We start from the raw sequence: 18,222 nt of genomic DNA, 5'->3' as shown, positions 1-18,222 counted from the left end.
ACCAAAGGAGTAGGATCTGAGGAGAAGCGCAGTGGATCCTTTATAAAATGGGGGATGACCACAGGAGAGGCACTTATGTCCAAAGCTCCCCATCATGGAGGATCTAAGAGGACAGCAGCAGCCTTTGCAGCAGCAGCAGTCACCACTACCAGTGCCTGGTCACCAGCACAGTCACACTAAGGGAAGCAGCCGCTAAAGTGGCAGGAGTGGCAGAAAGCCCAGTCAGAGGAGTGGAAGGTCGCAGCACTCCTCGGTATCTAGGAGGGACACCATATGTACCCCTGATCAGCCTCGTAATCCGCTACCCTTGATATGACAGCTGGTGGTGAGCGATCTACGAGAATGTCACCTTTTGTTAATAAGGGCCATTACTTGCTTAAATCACTAGGGGCCTAGGAAGGCTATCGCCAAAAAGATAAAGAAAGAATGTGCACTATGCAGGACCTCGCTGGCAGTCCATTGGCAGAAGTCTCTGCTCAGATTGTATCCAAAAATGTCTGCAGCATTACAGCAGGGCTGCGCCCATACCTGATCATTCTAATCAGTGCCTTCCTTTAAAGGGCATTAAGCATTACAGTTTGTTAAACAGAGCAAACACTTATCTCACCATCAATCACCATATGTAACTGATTAAGGTCATGTGTTTATGTCCAAAACGTTTTGCTGTTACTGCATTGCTGTTACTGCACTTCCGCTTGGAATAAAAAAACCACCTTTATAAAAGTTGAGTGCCAGGTTTTATTATACGTAGGCATTACCAGTAAACAGGTCTTCCATTCGGACTGTCAATAGCTCTGAGAGTATTCACCAAGGTGATGGCCTACCTTTGTTCTCGATACCCTGCTATCATCCTTTACCTGGAAGACTTCCTTATAGTCAGAAGGTCAGAAGATCACTGAGCAGAACAGCTGAGGGAAGTAACAGTGGTCCTAGAAGAGCTGGGCTGGATGGTAAATACCCTCAAATCAAGAATAAAACCAGAAAGAATACAATTCTTCCTGGGTCTGGTTTTGTACACCAGATCTGTCTCCTACCAGAGGACAAAATAGCCAAGATAATGGCCCTGGTGCTGTCAGTAATAGATCAGCCAAGAATGGCCCTAAGAAAAGCAGTGTCCTTGCTAGGATCCCTAGCATCTTGTATTTCGGCAGTAAGATGGGCCCATTTTCACCTAAAACAGCAACAGTGAGAAGTCCTGTCTGTGCAGAGGTCATTAAAAAGGCATTTAGATTCTTCTGCAAAAAAGGGATTCCCTGTCTTGATGAACAGTCTGGAAAAATTTGTTGTCAGGGGTTCAGTGGATAAGACCAGTAGAGGACATTAACATGACAGATGCGAGCAATACCAGATGGGGGGCATATCTAAGATGTCATTCAGTTCATGGGATCTGGTCTCCTCTAGAGAGGGGCCAGGAATCAAATTTGAAAGAGCTGTCAGCTGTGAAAAGGGCCTTGAGACACTTTATCCCCTTCCTCCAAGGTTGCCATGCTCGAGTCATGTTTGGACAATTGAGCAATCATGGCTTATATCAGCCACCAAAGTCCCATGTCCTAATGATGTCAGCGGACATTCTACTCCAGCTAGCAGAGCAAAACCTACTGTCCCTTATGGCACTTCACATAAGGGGAATAGACAAAACAAAGGCAAACTTCCTGAATTGAGACAGGGAAAATGGTCTCTAGATTCCCAGATTTTCCATGAGATAGTGCGAGCATGGGGAGGCCAGAGATAGATCTGTTTGCCAACTTACACAACAGAAAAGAAAGAATGACTGACTGTTCATTAAACCCAATGGAGAAACCATTTGCAGTGGATGCTCTTCAGATTCCCTGGCGATCCTTGATGGCCTATGCATTTCTTCCAATCTCGATGATACAAACAGTCATGAGGAAGATGAGGGAGAATCAGACAAGTTTGATTCTCATTGCTCCATTCTGGCCGAAGAGACCATGGTTTTTGCTTCTAAGGCAAGTCTGATTCCGATCCCTGGATCCTGCCAGAGATCCTGGACCTTCTTACCCATGAACCACTCTCAAGTGAAGGGCTTCCATCTGGATTTATCAGGGCAGCCCTTAGGGGATGAGGCCCCGGTGGGGTCCATTCTAAAGTTTGTGCGATCAGGGTTGGAACTAGGGTTAGTAACTAACACTTTCAAGGTACAGGTATCAGCCCTAGGTGCCTTGTACACTGTGTTCCAAATTATTATGCAAATTGGATTTAAGTGTCATAAAGATTTAATTGTTTTGTTTTTCAAATAAACTCGTGGATGGTATTGTGTTTCGGGGCTCAATGGATCACTGAAATCAATGTTAAACACATGATAATTAGTTTTCCAGGTGATTCTAATTAAAGGAAAACTACTTAAAAATTATTCCAAACAAGAAGAAAAAGTGAATGGCACTGAGATTAATACTGTAATGAATTACTTACTGATAAAAAAGGGGTACACTCTGAATCATTGGCACGTTATAGGAGTGAAGTCGCAATTGGAGGGTGCTTGCCGGAGATAAACATGTAGATCAATCCATAAAAAGGAAGAGAAAGGCAGCAACACTTCCGTTGTGTGACGATCAAACCTTAGTCCTTTATTTCCAATACATGTTCATGGACAAGGTAGTGCGAGCTGGGTCAGTGCAAGTAAAAGGACGACAACCGTTTCGCGTTAAACACGCTTCCACGTGTGCAGATATCTGGACCTGTGGAAGCGTGTTTAACGCGAAACGGCTTTCGTCCTTTTACTTGCACTGACCCAGCTCGCACTACCTTGTCCATGAACATGTATTGGAAATAAAGGACTAAGGTTTGATCGTCACACAACGGAAGTGTTGCTGCCTTTTTCTTCTTTTTTATGGATTGATCTACTTAAAAATGATGTTCCACATTATAAAGCAGGCCACAGTTTTCAAGTAACATGGGAAAGAAAAAGGATCTCTCTGCTGCCGAAAAGCATCAAATAGTGCAATGCCTTGGTCAAGGGATGAAAACATTAGATATTTCCAGAAAACGTAAGCATGATCATCGTACTGTTAAGAGATTTGTGGCTGAATCTGAGCGCAGACGTGTTCGTGCTGATAAAGGCATAATGAGGAAGATTTCTGCCAGGCAAGTTCATTGGAATAAGAGAGCAGTTGCTAAAAAGCCATTACAAACCAGCAAACAGATATTTCAAGCAGCTGGTGCCTCTGGAGTCCCTCGAACCTCAAGGTGTAGGATCCTTCAGAGGCTTGCTTTGGTTCATAAACCTACTATTCAGCCACTCCTAAACAGTGTTCACAAGCAGAAACGGTTGCAGTGGGCCCAGACATACATGAAGACTAATTTTCAAACAGTCTTGTTAACTGATGAGTGTCGAGCAACCCTGGATGGTCCAGATGGATGGATTAGTGGATAGTTGGTGGATGGCCACCATGTCCCAACAAGGCTGCGACGTCAGCAAGGAGGTGGAGGAGTCATGTTTTGGGCCGGGATCATGGGGAAACAGCTGGCAGGTCCCTTTAAGGTTCCTGAAGGTATGAAAATGACCTCTGCAAAGTATATAGAGTTTCTGACTGACAACTTTCTTCCATGGTATAAAAAGCAGAAACGTGCCTTCAGGAGCAAAATCATCTTCATGCATGACAATGCACCATCTCATGCTGCAAAGAATAGCTCTAAGTCATTGGCTGCTATGGGCATAAAAGGAGATAAACTCATGGTGTGGCCACCATCTTCCCCTGACCTCAACCCTATAGAGAACCTTTGGAGTATCATCACGCAAAAGATCTATGAGAGTGGGAGGCAGTTCACATCAAAACAGCAGATCTGGGAGGCTATTCTGACTTCACGCAAAGAAATACAAGTAGAAACTCTCCAAAAACTCCCAATTTCAATGGATGCAGGAATTGTGAAGGTGATATCAAAGAAGGTTTCCTATGTTAACATGTAACTTGGCCTGTTAGGATGTTTTGGAGTTAAATATCTTTTTTGTTCAGTGAATGTGACCTCCTAATGCTGCAAATTCCACAAATGAGCATTTTCAGTTCTTTAAAACATATCAAATGTTTAGAAATTCTACTATGCCTAATAACTTGGAACAGTGCATTTTGAGTTTTTATTCATTTTGGAGATTATACTGTTACCATTGGGAGGTTTCTTCTATAAAATTCGATGCATACTCTAATGACTTGATGATGACTTGTATTAGACTAACTGTCATTTTCACCGACCATTTAGGAAAATCCGAGAAAAATGTCATTTGCATAATAATTTGGAACATGGTGTATAATTGCAATCTAGCAGCAAATATATGGGTGTCATGGTTTATAAAATCCTGTAGTAGGTCCAGACCGGTTATAGTCCCAAAGATTCCTCCATGGAACCTGAACCTAGTTTTAGAGGTGCTAACTAGAAACCCATTTGAGCCCTTACAGGATTTATCTGCAAAGTTCCTCACACTTAAGACAGGTTTACTAGTGGCCCTGACATCAGCCCACAGTGTAAGCGATATACAGGCTCTGTCCATATGTCTTCCCTACACACAGATTTATGATGATAGAGTTGTTCTAAGGCCTAACGCAGCTTATCTCCTCAAGGTGGTTATTAAGTTCCATAGGAGCCAATAGATTACTTTGCCCTCCTTTTGTAGTAACCCTAAAAATCCAGGGGAGGAAAAATTCCATACCTTAGATGTGAGGAGGTCGATATTGGAGTATGTGTTCATGGCTAGTCAGTGGAGCAAATACCAGTCCCTATTTGTAACCTTTCAGGATAGCAAAAAGGGGAATGTAGTATCCAAAGGTACCATTGCCAGATGAATCAGGGAGACCATTAGTTTATCTTACACTATGAGTGGTGCTCCGGTTCCTGAAGGCATTAAGGCTCATTCCACCAGAGCTGTGGCAACCTCCTGGGCAGAAAAGGCAGAGGTATTAATTGATCAGATCTGTAAGGCTGCTATCTTGTCCACCTCATCTACTTTCTGTAAGCACTACTGACTGAATCTGTCCTCATGCTGACTTGTCCTTTGGTAGAAGGGTGCTTCAAGCGGTGGTCCTTCCTAAGGTGTTTCAATTCTCCAAAAATCTCTCAGGTGTGCTGTCATGGGTGAAGGGAAAACACCAAGGTTACTTAACAGCAGCTGTGTTTTCCAGAACCAATGACAGCACCTTTATATTCCCCCCTTTCTCACCTTATTATTATTATTATTATTTATTGTTATAGCGCCATTTATTCCATGGCGCTTTACAAGTGAGGAGGGGTATACATAATAAAAACAAGTACAATAATCTTGAACAATACAAGTCATAACTGGTACAGTAGGAGAGAGGACCCTGCCCGCGAAGGCTCACAATCTACAAGGGATGGGTGAGAATACAGTAGGTGAGGGTAGAGCTGGTAGCGGTTTGGTCGATCGGTGGTTACTGCAGGTTGTAGGCTTGTCGGAAGAGGTGGGTCTTCAGATTCTTTTTGAAGGTTTCGATGGTGGGCGAGAGTCTGATGTGTTGTGGTAGAGGGTTCCAGAGTAGGGGTGATGTTGTGATTCGGTTCGTGGGCTCCCCCGGTGGTCTCTTGTGGTACTGGTGTCCTGCAAGCTTTGCCTTCTCAGTTCACCTGTTCCTATCAGGATGTGGGAGTATCCTATTTAACCTTGCTCCTCAGTCATTCTAATGCTGGCCATCAATGTATCCGGAGTGATTCTGTTGCATGTTCCTGCTCCCAGTTTTCTACTCAGCTAAGTTGGACACTTTAGTCCTTAAGTCTATTTTTGTATGTTTTGTCCAGTTTGCACTTATGTGAATCTCTGCAGCTGGAAGCTCTTGTTGGGCTGAAATTACCACTCCAGTGGCATGAGTTGTCACATGAGTTAAGGTAATTTCAGGATGGTGTTTTGAAGGGTTTTGCAGCTGACCGCGAAGTCCTCTGTTGTATCTTTCTGCTATTTAGTTAGCGGGCCTCTCTGTGCTAAATCTGCTTTCATACTATGTGTGTCTTTTCATCTGATCTCACCGTTATTATATGTGGGGGGCTGCTATCTCCTGTGGGGACATTCTCTGGAGGCAAGCCAGGACTGTGTTTTCTTCTACCAGGGGTAGTTAGTTCTCCGGCTGGCGCGCGGCATCTAGAGACAACGCAGGAATGCCCCCTGGCTACTTCTAGTGTGGTGTGTAGGTTTAGCATCGCGGTCAGCTCTAGTTTCCATCACCCGAGAGCTTGTCCGTTTATTCTATGCTTCTGATGTTTCCTTGCCATTGGAAACCATAACAGTATGGCCAGCCCGAATGTTTAATCTATAGGCTGAAGCAGGAGAGAAAAGGAACTGTGTGAAACCTTTTTTTTTTTCTCCTCTGAAGTTGCACTCCAGCTCTAATTGCAGTCTCCTGTTTTCCTCTCCTCTTAACCCCTGAATGGCTCAGACTTTATCTGTTGAAATATGGATCCCCAGAGTCTGGCTACCAATTTGTATAATCTTGCCTCTAAAGTTCAGAGTATACAAGATTTTTTGTTACATGCTCCTCGGTCTGAACCTAAAATTCCTATACCGGAGTTTTTTTCTGGAGATCGATCTTGTTTTCTAAATTTTAAATACAATTGTAAATTGTTTCTTTCGCTGAGATCTCATTCTGCTGGAGATCCTGCCCAGCAAGTAAAAATTGTTATTTCTTTACTGCGGGGTGACCCCCAAAATTGGGCATTTTCATTGGCACCAGGGGATCCTGCGTTGCTCAATGTGGATGCGTTTTTTCTGGCTTTGGGGTTGCTTTATGAGGAACCAAATTTGGAGATTCAGGCTGAGAAAGCCCTAATAGCCCTCTCTCAGGGGCAAGATGAAGCCGAAATATATTGCCAAAAATTTCGAAAATGGTCTGTGCTTACTCAGTGGAATGAGTGCGCTCTGGCGGCAATTTTCAGAGAAGGTCTCTCTGATGCTGTAAAAGACGTCATGGTGGGGTTTCCTGCGCCTACTGGTCTGAATGAGTCCATGACAATGGCAATTCAGATTGATTGGCGTTTACGGGAACGCAAACCTGTGCACCAGTTGGCGGTGTCTTCTGAAGAGGCACCACAGAGTATGCAATGTGATAGCTTTCTGTCCAGAAGCGAACGACAGATTTATAGGCGCAAAAATCATTTGTGCTTCTATTGTGGAAATTCTACTCATGTTATATCAGCATGCTCTAAACGAACAAAGAAAGTTGATAAATCCTCTGCTATTGGCACTTTGCAGTCCAAGTTTATTTTGTCTGTAACTCTAATTTGTTCGTTATCTTCTATTGTTGCGGATGCGTATGTGGATTCTGGCGCCGCTTTGAGTCTTATGGATTGGTCCTTTGCCAGGCGCTGTGGGTTTGATCTAGAGCCTCTGGAAGTTCCTATACCTTTAAAGGGTATTGATTCTACACCATTGGCTAGTAATAAACCACAATACTGGACACAAGTGACTATGCGTATGACTCCAGACCATCAAGAGGTGATTCGCTTCCTTGTACTGTATAATCTACATGATGTGTTGGTGCTGGGATTGCCATGGTTGCAAACTCATAACCCAGTCCTTGACTGGAAAACAATGTCTGTACTAAGCTGGGGATGTCAGGGAAATCATGGGGACACATCTTTGGTCTCCATTGCTTCATCTATTCCCTCTGAAATTCCTGAGTTTTTGTCTGATTATCGTGAGGTTTTTGAGGAATCTACTCTTAATTCTCTTCCTCCTCACAGAGATTGCGATTGCGCCATAGATTTGATCCCTGGCAGTAAATTTCCTAAGGGTCGTCTATTCAATCTGTCTGTACCTGAACATGCTGCCATGCGAGAGTATATTAGGGAGTCCTTGGAAAAGGGACATATTCGTCCTTCTTCGTCTCCTCTTGGAGCGGGGTTCTTTTTCGTAGCTAAAAGCGATGGTTCTTTGAGACCTTGTATTGATTATAGACTCTTGAATAAGATCACAGTCAAGTATCAGTATCCTTTGCCATTGCTGACAGATTTATTTGCTCGCATTGAGGGGGCGAAGTGGTTCTCTAAGATTGATCTTCGCGGTGCGTATAATTTGGTGCGAATTAAGCAGGGGGATGAGTGGAAAACCGCATTTAATACGCCCGAGGGCCATTTTGAGTATTTGGTGATGCCTTTTGGTCTGTCAAATGCCCCTTCGGTCTTTCAGTCTTTTCTGCACAATATTTTCCGTGAATATCTGGATAAATTTATGATTGTGTATTTGGACGATATCTTGATTTTTTCGGATGACTGGGAATCTCATGTTCAACAAGTTAGGAGGGTTTTTCAGGTTTTGCGGACCAATTCTCTGTTTGTTAAAGGTTCAAAGTGTGTTTTTGGGGTTCAGAAGATTTCTTTTTTGGGGTACATTTTTTCCCCCTCTTCTGTTGAGATGGATCCTGTGAAGGTTCGGGCTATTTGTGACTGGACGCAACCGGCTTCTCTTAAGGGCCTTCAGAGGTTTTTGGGCTTTGCTAACTTTTATCGTCGATTCATAACTGGTTTTTCTAGCGTTGTCAGGCCTTTGACTGATTTGACTAAAAAGGGTGCTGATGTTGCAGTTTGGTCTCCTGCTGCTGTGGAGGCCTTTCGGGAGCTTAAGCGCCATTTTTCTTCTGCTCCGGTGTTGTGCCAGCCTGATGTTTCTCTTCCTTTTCAGGTGGAAGTTGATGCTTCCGAGATCGGAGCGGGGGCGGTTTTGTCGCAGAAAAGTTCAGATTGTTCAGTGATGAGACCTTGTGCGTTCTTTTCTCGAAAATTTTCGCCCGCCGAGCGAAATTATGACGTCGGTAATCGGGAGCTTTTGGCGATGAAGTGGGCATTCGAGGAGTGGCGTCATTGGCTTGAGGGTGCTAAACATCAGGTGGTGGTCTTGACTGATCACAAAAATTTGATTTATCTTGAGTCGGCCAGACGTCTGAATCCTAGACAGGCGCGCTGGTCGTTGTTTTTCTCCCGGTTTAATTTTGTGGTTTCGTATCTGCCAGGTACTAAGAATGTGAAGGCGGATGCCCTTTCTAGGAGTTTTGAACCTGATTCCCCTGGTGATTCTAAACCTACGGGTATACTTAAGGATGGGGTGATATTGTCTGCTGTCTTCCCAGACCTGCGACGTGCTTTACAAGAGTTTCAGGCGGATCGGCCTGATCGTTGTCCGCCTGGTAGATTGTTTGTGCCGGATGAGTGGACCAATAGAGTCATCTCGGAGGTTCATTCTTCTGCGTTGGCAGGTCATCCGGGAATTTTTGGTACCAGAGATTTGGTGGCTAGGTCCTTCTGGTGGCCTTCCCTGTCTCGGGACGTGCGTACTTTTGTGCAGTCTTGCGATGTTTGTGCTCGGGCCAAGCCTTGTTGTTCTCGGGCTAGTGGGTTGTTGTTGCCCTTGCCTGTTCCTAAGAGGCCTTGGACACACATCTCTATGGATTTTATTTCTGATCTCCCTGTTTCTCAGAAGATGTCCGTCATTTGGGTGGTGTGTGACCGCTTTTCTAAGATGGTTCATTTGGTGCCCTTGCCCAAGCTGCCTTCCTCATCTGAGTTGGTGCCCCTGTTTTTTCAGAATGTGGTTCGGCTGCATGGTATTCCGGAGAATATCGTTTCCGACAGGGGATCCCAGTTTGTGTCCAGATTTTGGCGGGCGTTTTGTGCCAGGATGGGCATTGATTTGTCTTTTTCATCTGCATTTCATCCCCAGACAAATGGCCAGACGGAACGTACTAATCAGACCTTGGAGACTTATTTGAGGTGTTTCGTGTCTGCTGATCAGGATGACTGGGTCTCCTTTTTGCCGTTGGCTGAGTTTGCCCTTAATAATCGGGCCAGTTCTGCCACTTTGGTCTCCCCTTTCTTTTGCAATTCAGGGTTCCATCCTCGTTTTTCATCTGGTCAGGTGGAGTCTTCGGATTGTCCTGGAGTGGATACCATGGTGGATAGGTTGCATCGTATTTGGAGGCAGGTGGTGGACAATTTGGAGTTGTCCCAGGAGAGGACTCAACGTTTTGCTAATCGCCATCGTCGTGTTGGTCCTCGTCTTCGTGTTGGGGACTTGGTGTGGTTGTCCTCCCGTTTTGTCCCTATGAGGGTCTCTTCTCCTAAGATTAAGCCTCGGTTCATCGGTCCTTATAAGATTTTGGAAATTCTTAACCCTGTGTCTTTTCGTTTGGACCTCCCAGCATCCTTTGCTATCCATAATGTCTTCCATCGGTCATTATTGCGGAGGTATGAGGTACCACTTGTGCCTTCTGTTGAGCCTCCTGCTCCGGTGCTGGTTGAGGGTGAATTGGAGTACGTGGTGGAGAAAATCTTGGACTCCCGTGTTTCCAGACGGAGACTTCAATATCTGGTGAAATGGAAGGGCTACGGTCAAGAGGATAATTCTTGGGTTACAGCTTCTGATGTTCATGCTTCTGATTTGGTCCGTGCCTTTCATAGGGCTCATCCAGATCGCCCTGGTGGTTCTTGTGAGGGTTCGGTGCCCCCTCCTTAAGGGGGTGGTACTGTTGTGATTCGGTTCGTGGGCTCTCCCGGTGGTCTCTTGTGGTACTGGTGTCCTGCAAGCTTTGCCTTCTCAGTTCACCTGTTCCTATCAGGATGTGGGAGTATCCTATTTAACCTTGCTCCTCAGTCATTCTAATGCTGGCCATCAATGTATCCAGAGTGATTCTGTTGCATGTTCCTGCTCCCAGTTTTCTACTCAGCTAAGTTGGACACTTTAGTCCTTAAGTCTATTTTTGTATGTTTTGTCCAGTTTGCACTTATGTGAATCTCTGCAGCTGGAAGCTCTTGTTGGGCTGAAATTACCACTCCAGTGGCATGAGTTGTCACATGAGTTAAGGTAATTTCAGGATGGTGTTTTGAAGGGTTTTGCAGCTGACCGCGAAGTCCTCTGTTGTATCTTTCTGCTATTTAGTTAGCGGGCCTCTCTGTGCTAAATCTGCTTTCATACTATGTGTGTCTTTTCATCTGCTCTCACCGTTATTATATGTGGGGGGCTGCTATCTCCTGTGGGGACATTCTCTGGAGGCAAGCCAGGACTGTGTTTTCTTCTACCAGGGGTAGTTAGTTCTCCGGCTGGCGTGCGGCATCTAGAGACAACGCAGGAATGCCCCCTGGCTACTTCTAGTGTGGTGTGTAGGTTTAGCATCGCGGTCAGCTCTAGTTTCCATCACCTGAGAGCTTGTCCGTTTATTCTATGCTTCTGATGTTTCCTTGCCATTGGAAACCATAACAGGGTGATACGCGAGAGAAATCTTGTATACGATTGTGGGAAGAGGAGATAAGAGGGGAGTAGAGAAGGAGATCTTGTGAGGATCGGAGTTTGCGTGTAGGAAAGTACCGGGAGATGAGGTCACAGATGTAAGGAGGAGACAGGTTGTGGATGGCTTTGTACGTCATGGTTAGGGTTTTGTACTGGAGTCTCTGGGCAATGGGGAGCCAGTGAAGGGATTGACAGAGGGGAGAGGCCGGAGAATAGCGGGGGGACAGGTGGATTAGTCGGGCAGCAGAGTTTAGAATAGATTGAAGGGGTGCGAGAGTGTTTGAGGGGAGGCCACAGAGCAGGAGGTTGCAGTAGTCAAGGCGAGAGATGATGAGGGCATGGACTAGGGTTTTTGCAGATTCTTGGATGAGGAATGAACGGATTCGTGCAATATTTTTGAGTTGAAGTCGGCAGGAAGTGGAAAGGGCTTGGATATGTGGTTTGAAGGAGAGATCACCATCAAGGATAACCCCGAGGCAGCGAGCTTGTGGGACTGGGGAGAGTGGGCAGCCATTTACTGTAATGGATAGGTTTGTTGGGGGGGTCACGTGAGATGGGGGAAAGATGATGAATTCTGTTTTGTCCATGTTTAGTTTCAGAAATCTAGCGGAGAAGAAGGATGAAATAGTGGACAAACATTGAGGGATTCTGGTTAGTAGGGAGGTGATATCTGGTCCAGAGATGTAGATCTGTGTGTCATCAGCATAGAGGTGATACTGAAAGCCATGAGATTCTATGAGCTGTCCCAGGCCAAAGGTGTAAATGGAGAAGAGCAGGGGCCCAAGGACTGAACCTTGTGGGACTCCGACAGATAGGGGGCGAGGTGAGGAGGTGGTGTGTGAGTGGGAGACGCTGAATGTCCGGTCTGTTAGGTATGATGAGATCCAGGATAGGGCCAAGTCTGTGATGCAAAGGGATGAGAGGGTCTGTAATAATAGGGAATGGTCCACTGTGTCAAAGGCAGCCGACAGGTCGAGGAGGAGGAGAACAGAGTAGTGTCGCTTGCTCTTGGCGGTTAAGAGGTCGTTGGTGACCTTGGTTAGGGCAGTTTCAGTGGAATGGTGTGACCGGAAGCCAGATTGTAAGCGGTCAAAGAGGAAGCAAGAAGAGAGATGGGAGGACAGTTCAAGGTAGACGTGTTGTTCCAGTAGCTTTGAGGCATAGGGGAGAAGTGATATAGGGCGATAGCTAGATACAGAGGATGGTGTTATGACCCCAATGGCGAGGGTCTCAGAGGAACGTGGAAGTCTGCAGAATACAAAAATCCAGCTCATAGGGCAGTGGTAACTGGGTTGACCATATATCTACTCCTAACGCCAACACTAGAAGTAGCCGGGGATCATTCCTACGTTGATTCTAGATGACACGCGCCAGCCGGAGAATCTAGCTACCCCTAGTAGAGGAAAACAAAGACCTTTCTTGCCTCCAGAGAAGGGGACCCCAAAGCTGGATAGAAGCCCCCCACAAATAATGACGGTGAGGTAAGAGGAAATGACAAACACAGAAATGAACCAGGTTTAGCACAGAGAGGCCCGCTTACTGATAGCAGAATAAAGAAAGGTAACTTATATGGTCAACAAAAACCCTATCAAAATCCACACTGGAAATTCAAGAACCCCCGAACCGTCTAACGGTCCGGGGGGAGAACACCAGCCCCCTAGAGCTTCCAGCAAAGGTCAGGATATAGATTAGGAACAAGCTGGACAAAAATACAAAACCAAAACAAATAGCAAAAAGCAAAAGGCAGACTTAGCTGATATAACTGGAACCAGGATCAGTAGACAAGAGCACAGCAGACTAGCTCTGATAACTACGTTGCCAGGCATAGAACTGAAGGTCCAGGGAGCTTATATAGCAACACCCCTAACTAACGACCCAGGTGCGGATAAAAGGAATGACAGAAAAACCAGAGTCAAAAAACTAGTAACCACTAGAGGGAGCAAAAAGCAAATTCACAACAGGATGGGTCAAGAGAGGGCTTTTTGAGGATAGGTGTGATGGAGGCATGTTTAAAGCTTGAGGGGAAAACACCAGTTGTTAGTGATAGGTTGAAGAGATGGGTTAGGGTTGGGATGAAGATTGTGGTGAGGTTTGGGATGAGGTGGGATGGGAGCGGGTCAAGTGCACAGGTGGTGAGATGCGATCTTGAGAGTAGAGTGGCGAGTTGATCTTCTGTAATGGTGGAGTAGTTGGTTTTGGAGGTGGAGGGTAGGGAAGTTGGGAGGAAGGGTTCTGGGGCTTGTTGACCAAAACTGTCTCTGATGTTATCAATCTTCTGCTTAAAGAATGAGGCAAAGTCTTCAGCAGAGATAACCTTATGGGCGTGCACTATAGTTGTGCTGTTGGTCATGTGTGTAAATTAACCAGAAGTCCTTTCATGCTCAGTAACCCAACTGAAGGAGAGGTACTGCCCTTTTATTTCAGTAGGTTTCCTGTCCTGGCTGGGCTGATCCCTCTCTCAAGTGGGCTGTCATGGGTTCCAGAAAAAACAGTTACCGGTAAGTAACCTTGGTGTATTGCTCCCAGCAGTCTTGGGCTATCTGTCATGCATAAGAAACAGCGTGGTTTCAGTCACTGCTCAATGCATAGTGCCATGGCACTGAAAACTGGCTGTAATGTTGAGTCGGCTGTCAGTCAATCAATGTTGGGGGGAGCAGTTTTAACCCCTACTCGCTATATGCTGAGCAGTGACTGAAGCTGTGCCGGCCGCACCACAATGACTAAATGTCTGAGGCTGCTGGAAGGAATAAAGTTAATTTCCTCCAAGCAACGGGGTTATCAGTGCAGCGTCCGCACAGGCCATCAGAACACTACTAACATGAAGATTAACATCATAACTGCGGGATAATAGTGTTTTTTACATGAACAGTTACCCTTAAGAGTTAACTTTCTGCTTTTTTTTGTGTGTGTTAGTTTAAGGAATTAAATTTTACATGTATATAGTTCCCACTTTTAAAGAGTTGGCTCGTCTGACATGTTCGTTTGATATAAGAAGCAAATTTGCCAAAATTCCACAGTTTGAAATTGGCCAGGAAATCCATTTTGCTTCAAATTTATTCAATATAAACCAAATGTGTCTCATTATGCTCAGTGGTTTCTCTGAGGTGAAAAAATATTATTCATCTCAAGCATTAATCAAATGTCACCACTGGTTCTTTCTGGCTTCTTCTTTCCTTCTGCACCATTTGAACTATCTTCATGTATTGTTACTCTGAGCTGGAGTTATTATTATTTATTTTTAACACTACATTAATTCCAGAGCATTGTGCATGTGAAAAGAGTAATGTATATATTACATACATAAGATAAACTAACAAACTAGTATAAAGAAGGAAAGAAACTTGCGTTCGTGGGCTTACAAATTACAGGAACGAGAAGATAAACGCAATAGCACTCACCAATACTGTGGTCAGAAAAAGTCCTCTTTATTGCAACATATACGGAGGGATCTTCATGGCACGGGGGAGTCTAACGAACAAGGAGTGTGCAGGACGGGACAACAGCCGTTTCGCGCTAAACAACAGCGCTTCTACGGGTCAATGGACGTTCCTTTAGTATGAATGACTTTTCTATTTCCACGCAAGCACCGCCGCTAGAGACGTCACGGGTCTGCCTCACACTGACAGTACACTATGAAGTATACCCTCTAAATTAGGCTGTGCCGCTCTACTTTTTCTTTTTTCTTTTTACAAATTACAGGGTAAATGGGAAGGAGACAGAAGGATGGGACGTTGGAGTTGCTTTGGTATTAGTGAGGTCTCAGTGGGGTTATTCCAGGCTGTAGGCTCCAAATGTGGGAGAAAGTTGGCCTTATGTGGCAGTGAGTCCCAGAGGATGGGGTGTGCTTGGGAAAAACTTGGGAGGCGATTGGTTGAGGTACACACAAGAATGGAGGAGAGAAGGATGTCTTATGTGGACTGAAGGTTATGTGTGGGAAAGAAAAAGGAGAGTAGTTTGGAGAAATATGGAGGAGACAGATTAGGGATGGCCTGCTAAATCATTGTAAGTAAGTAAAGCTGAATTTGCAGAATACTTATTAAGGTAGTGATGGGATTTTGGATAATCTGATTTATTTTATTTATTTATTTTTTTTATTTTAAATGAATTCAATTTGCCTCAAACCAGTTGTCTCAACTTTAACTGACATTATTATTGGGGGCAATATGCTATGCAATGTAGCATAATATTTTGAGGAAATGTTGTCATTCAGTGTCACATTGACTAGTAAATCATGCAATGACTATTGTGTTGGACTGTTATTCGTTTGAGATATAATGGAATATAAAACAATTAAAAAAAAGTAGATTTGCGCCAAAGTTCATGAACCACATGCACTATTTTGAAGAGTTTGCTGCAAAAATGTCAACGAATATCTCAAAAAGAAAAAAGAAAGGTGACTTCAATAAATTGCACACAATGAATTAGGCGCACAGTGATTATTGTATTTCTTTATATTTTGCACTCTCTTGTAGATGAAGTTTAATAAAAAGAATGAAATATACATGATTGCCATGTATCTTGACAATATAATTCCAAGGAAGAAAGGTCTGTGAAAACTAAGGCATTATCTAAATTATGTTTGGTTGGTTTGTTTAGCAAATATTATGTATTGCTGACATATTTTCTTCATTTATTACTATATTTTCTTTCTAAGCAATTTATATGCCAACCAGATTTATAAGACACATATTTTTTCAAGTTTACTGTGGATTCCATTCGTAATAAATTCTAACCTGCATTAAACATGTTGAAATATTAGGCACAAAGACAGTGTAATGTATTAGCCTTATTCAAATAGAACAGTTGCTTTTTGCACCAAATTTTAGCACTATTTTAGTTTTAATTTACAAGCCAAAGCAATTATCCTACAATTTCCATACTCACATTTTACTTGTGCAATGTTATTTGTGGATTCATTATTGGAGATGATCGAACTTGTTAGGAAAATGTTTGTCAATCTCAAATTCAGAATGAACGTAGCACATTCGGACCCGTGTTCGCTTTCATGAGCCTTTTTACTCAAAGTCGGCAAAGTTTGGTCACAGTTTGTAAATCATCGCATTTCCTCTAATGCTTTTGTTATTACTTTGTCTAGGATAGTAGTGCTGTATGATGAGAATGGGGGTGGGGGGTGATGTGTTTGAGGGGAGAGGTTGTGGAGAGGTTAGATGTGCGGTATGCTTTTTTTCTCAACTTTTTGTGTAGATTCCGGCAGCCAATCAGGGCACAGAAACCATCCACATCGTCATGACACAAGGTCTTCTGTGATTGCTTGTCAAAGTCACATGTACCTGGCCACATAAAAAGCAGACATCTTTTTTTGCTGGCACCATTTTCTCAGTATCACAGTGCAGAGAAGCTGCTCCTGATAGTGCAACTGCTGCTGAAAGTGAACATGTCAGTTAGCTAGATAGTGTCATGATCTCCACTCTGTTCCTGTCTGATATGTTAATATGTGTAGGGGCTGTCAGTATGTTTTGGTTGTGCTGGGTTGGTGCTGCATCATCTGTGTTCACTTTCCTTGATTAGCCTTCCGCTTAAGCATGCTAGCTCCTTCACTCAGTGTCAATCGTACGCTTGCTGCTGCCTGTGTAAGTCTGATCCCTCTGTGTTCTGCAACTGACCCAGCCTGACTTTATTCCCTTCCTGGACTTGACCCTTTGCTTGTGACCTGACTTCTCTTTTACCTGCTCCCTGTAAACGATATTTGCCTTTCTGATTTTCCTGACCCTGGCTAGTGAATTGAATTTTGTCTATCACTACCCCCTTTTGTACTGTGCCATTTCCTGGACCTGACCTCGGATCGCTTGACCTCCCTTTTCTTATCCAGTAAGTAGTATTTATTACTATCTGCTATTGTAGTCTTTTGCTCCATTTTTGGGACTTATTATTACTATAGTGACTCGTGTCATAGATAGGATCCTGTCTGTGTGAAATCTATCTTCCAGCATTGAACTAGATTGTGCAAAAACTGTGTGGCAGTCTCCCGAGGCCCCATTTGCTACTACAAATCGTTTGTGATAAAACTGTTTCAGTGGCAAATCAGAGGGCCAGATTTCTATTTAAAAATCATTAGGTATAACAGTGTTGTTCAGGCACACTATCTAAGAAAATAATTAGTGATTGTTCATTTAGTGACAGGTGACTGACAGCTGTGGGCCTGAGGTTGTGAAACAGCAGGTAACTAGAGAGGAAGGCTACTTATAACATGAGTGGGGAAAAAGATGTTGTGATGGAAGGGGCAATAGGATTGGTGTTTGATGTGTACGTGGGTTATTGTTGTGAACTCTGTTTTCAGGCTCCCTCTTGTGGTCACTGGTGGTATGGTGTGACTTTTGCTTTGGGCTCCCCCTGGTGGCTTTGTTTGTTTTCCTGCTGGTCTCTGGCTATCAGCTGGTTCGTTATCCTCTGGGAGGTTCCTATATAGCTCTGTTTCACTTCCACTTGTTGCCGGCTGTCGATGTAATCAGTGCTACTCAGATTCATTCTGACTACCTCGCTCCCAGTCCATCCAGGACAAGCTAAGTTTTGTTTGCTCATTTTTTGATCAGCAGTGTTTATCATGTTTTCTTGTCCAGCTTGCTAAAATGTGATTCCCTCGCTTGCTGGATGCTCTAGTGGACTGAGTTTCTCCCCACACACCATTAGTTGGTGCGTGGGTTCTTGAAATCTCAGGATGGATATTTTGTAAGGGTTTTTTATTGATCGCATAGACCCCTGCTCTATTTTCTGCTTTCTAGTACTAGTGGGCCTCTTTTGCTGAATCTGATTTCATCCCTACGTATGTGCCTTCTTCTTACTTCACCGTTAATATTTGTTGGGGGCTTCTATATCTTTGGGGATTATTTCTCTGGAGGCAAGCGAGGTCTTTCTTTCTCTTTAGGGGTAGCTAGTTCCTCAGGCTGGCTCGAGACGTCTAGGAATTTTTTAGGCACGTTCACCGGCTACCTCTAGTTGTGTTGGATAGGTTCAGATTTGCGATCAGTCCAGTT

This window comes from Ranitomeya variabilis, chromosome 2 (genome assembly GCF_051348905.1).
Source record: "Ranitomeya variabilis isolate aRanVar5 chromosome 2, aRanVar5.hap1, whole genome shotgun sequence".
Classification (NCBI taxonomy): Eukaryota; Metazoa; Chordata; class Amphibia; order Anura; family Dendrobatidae; genus Ranitomeya; species Ranitomeya variabilis.
Note: the sequence above shows the minus strand (reverse complement) of the source record.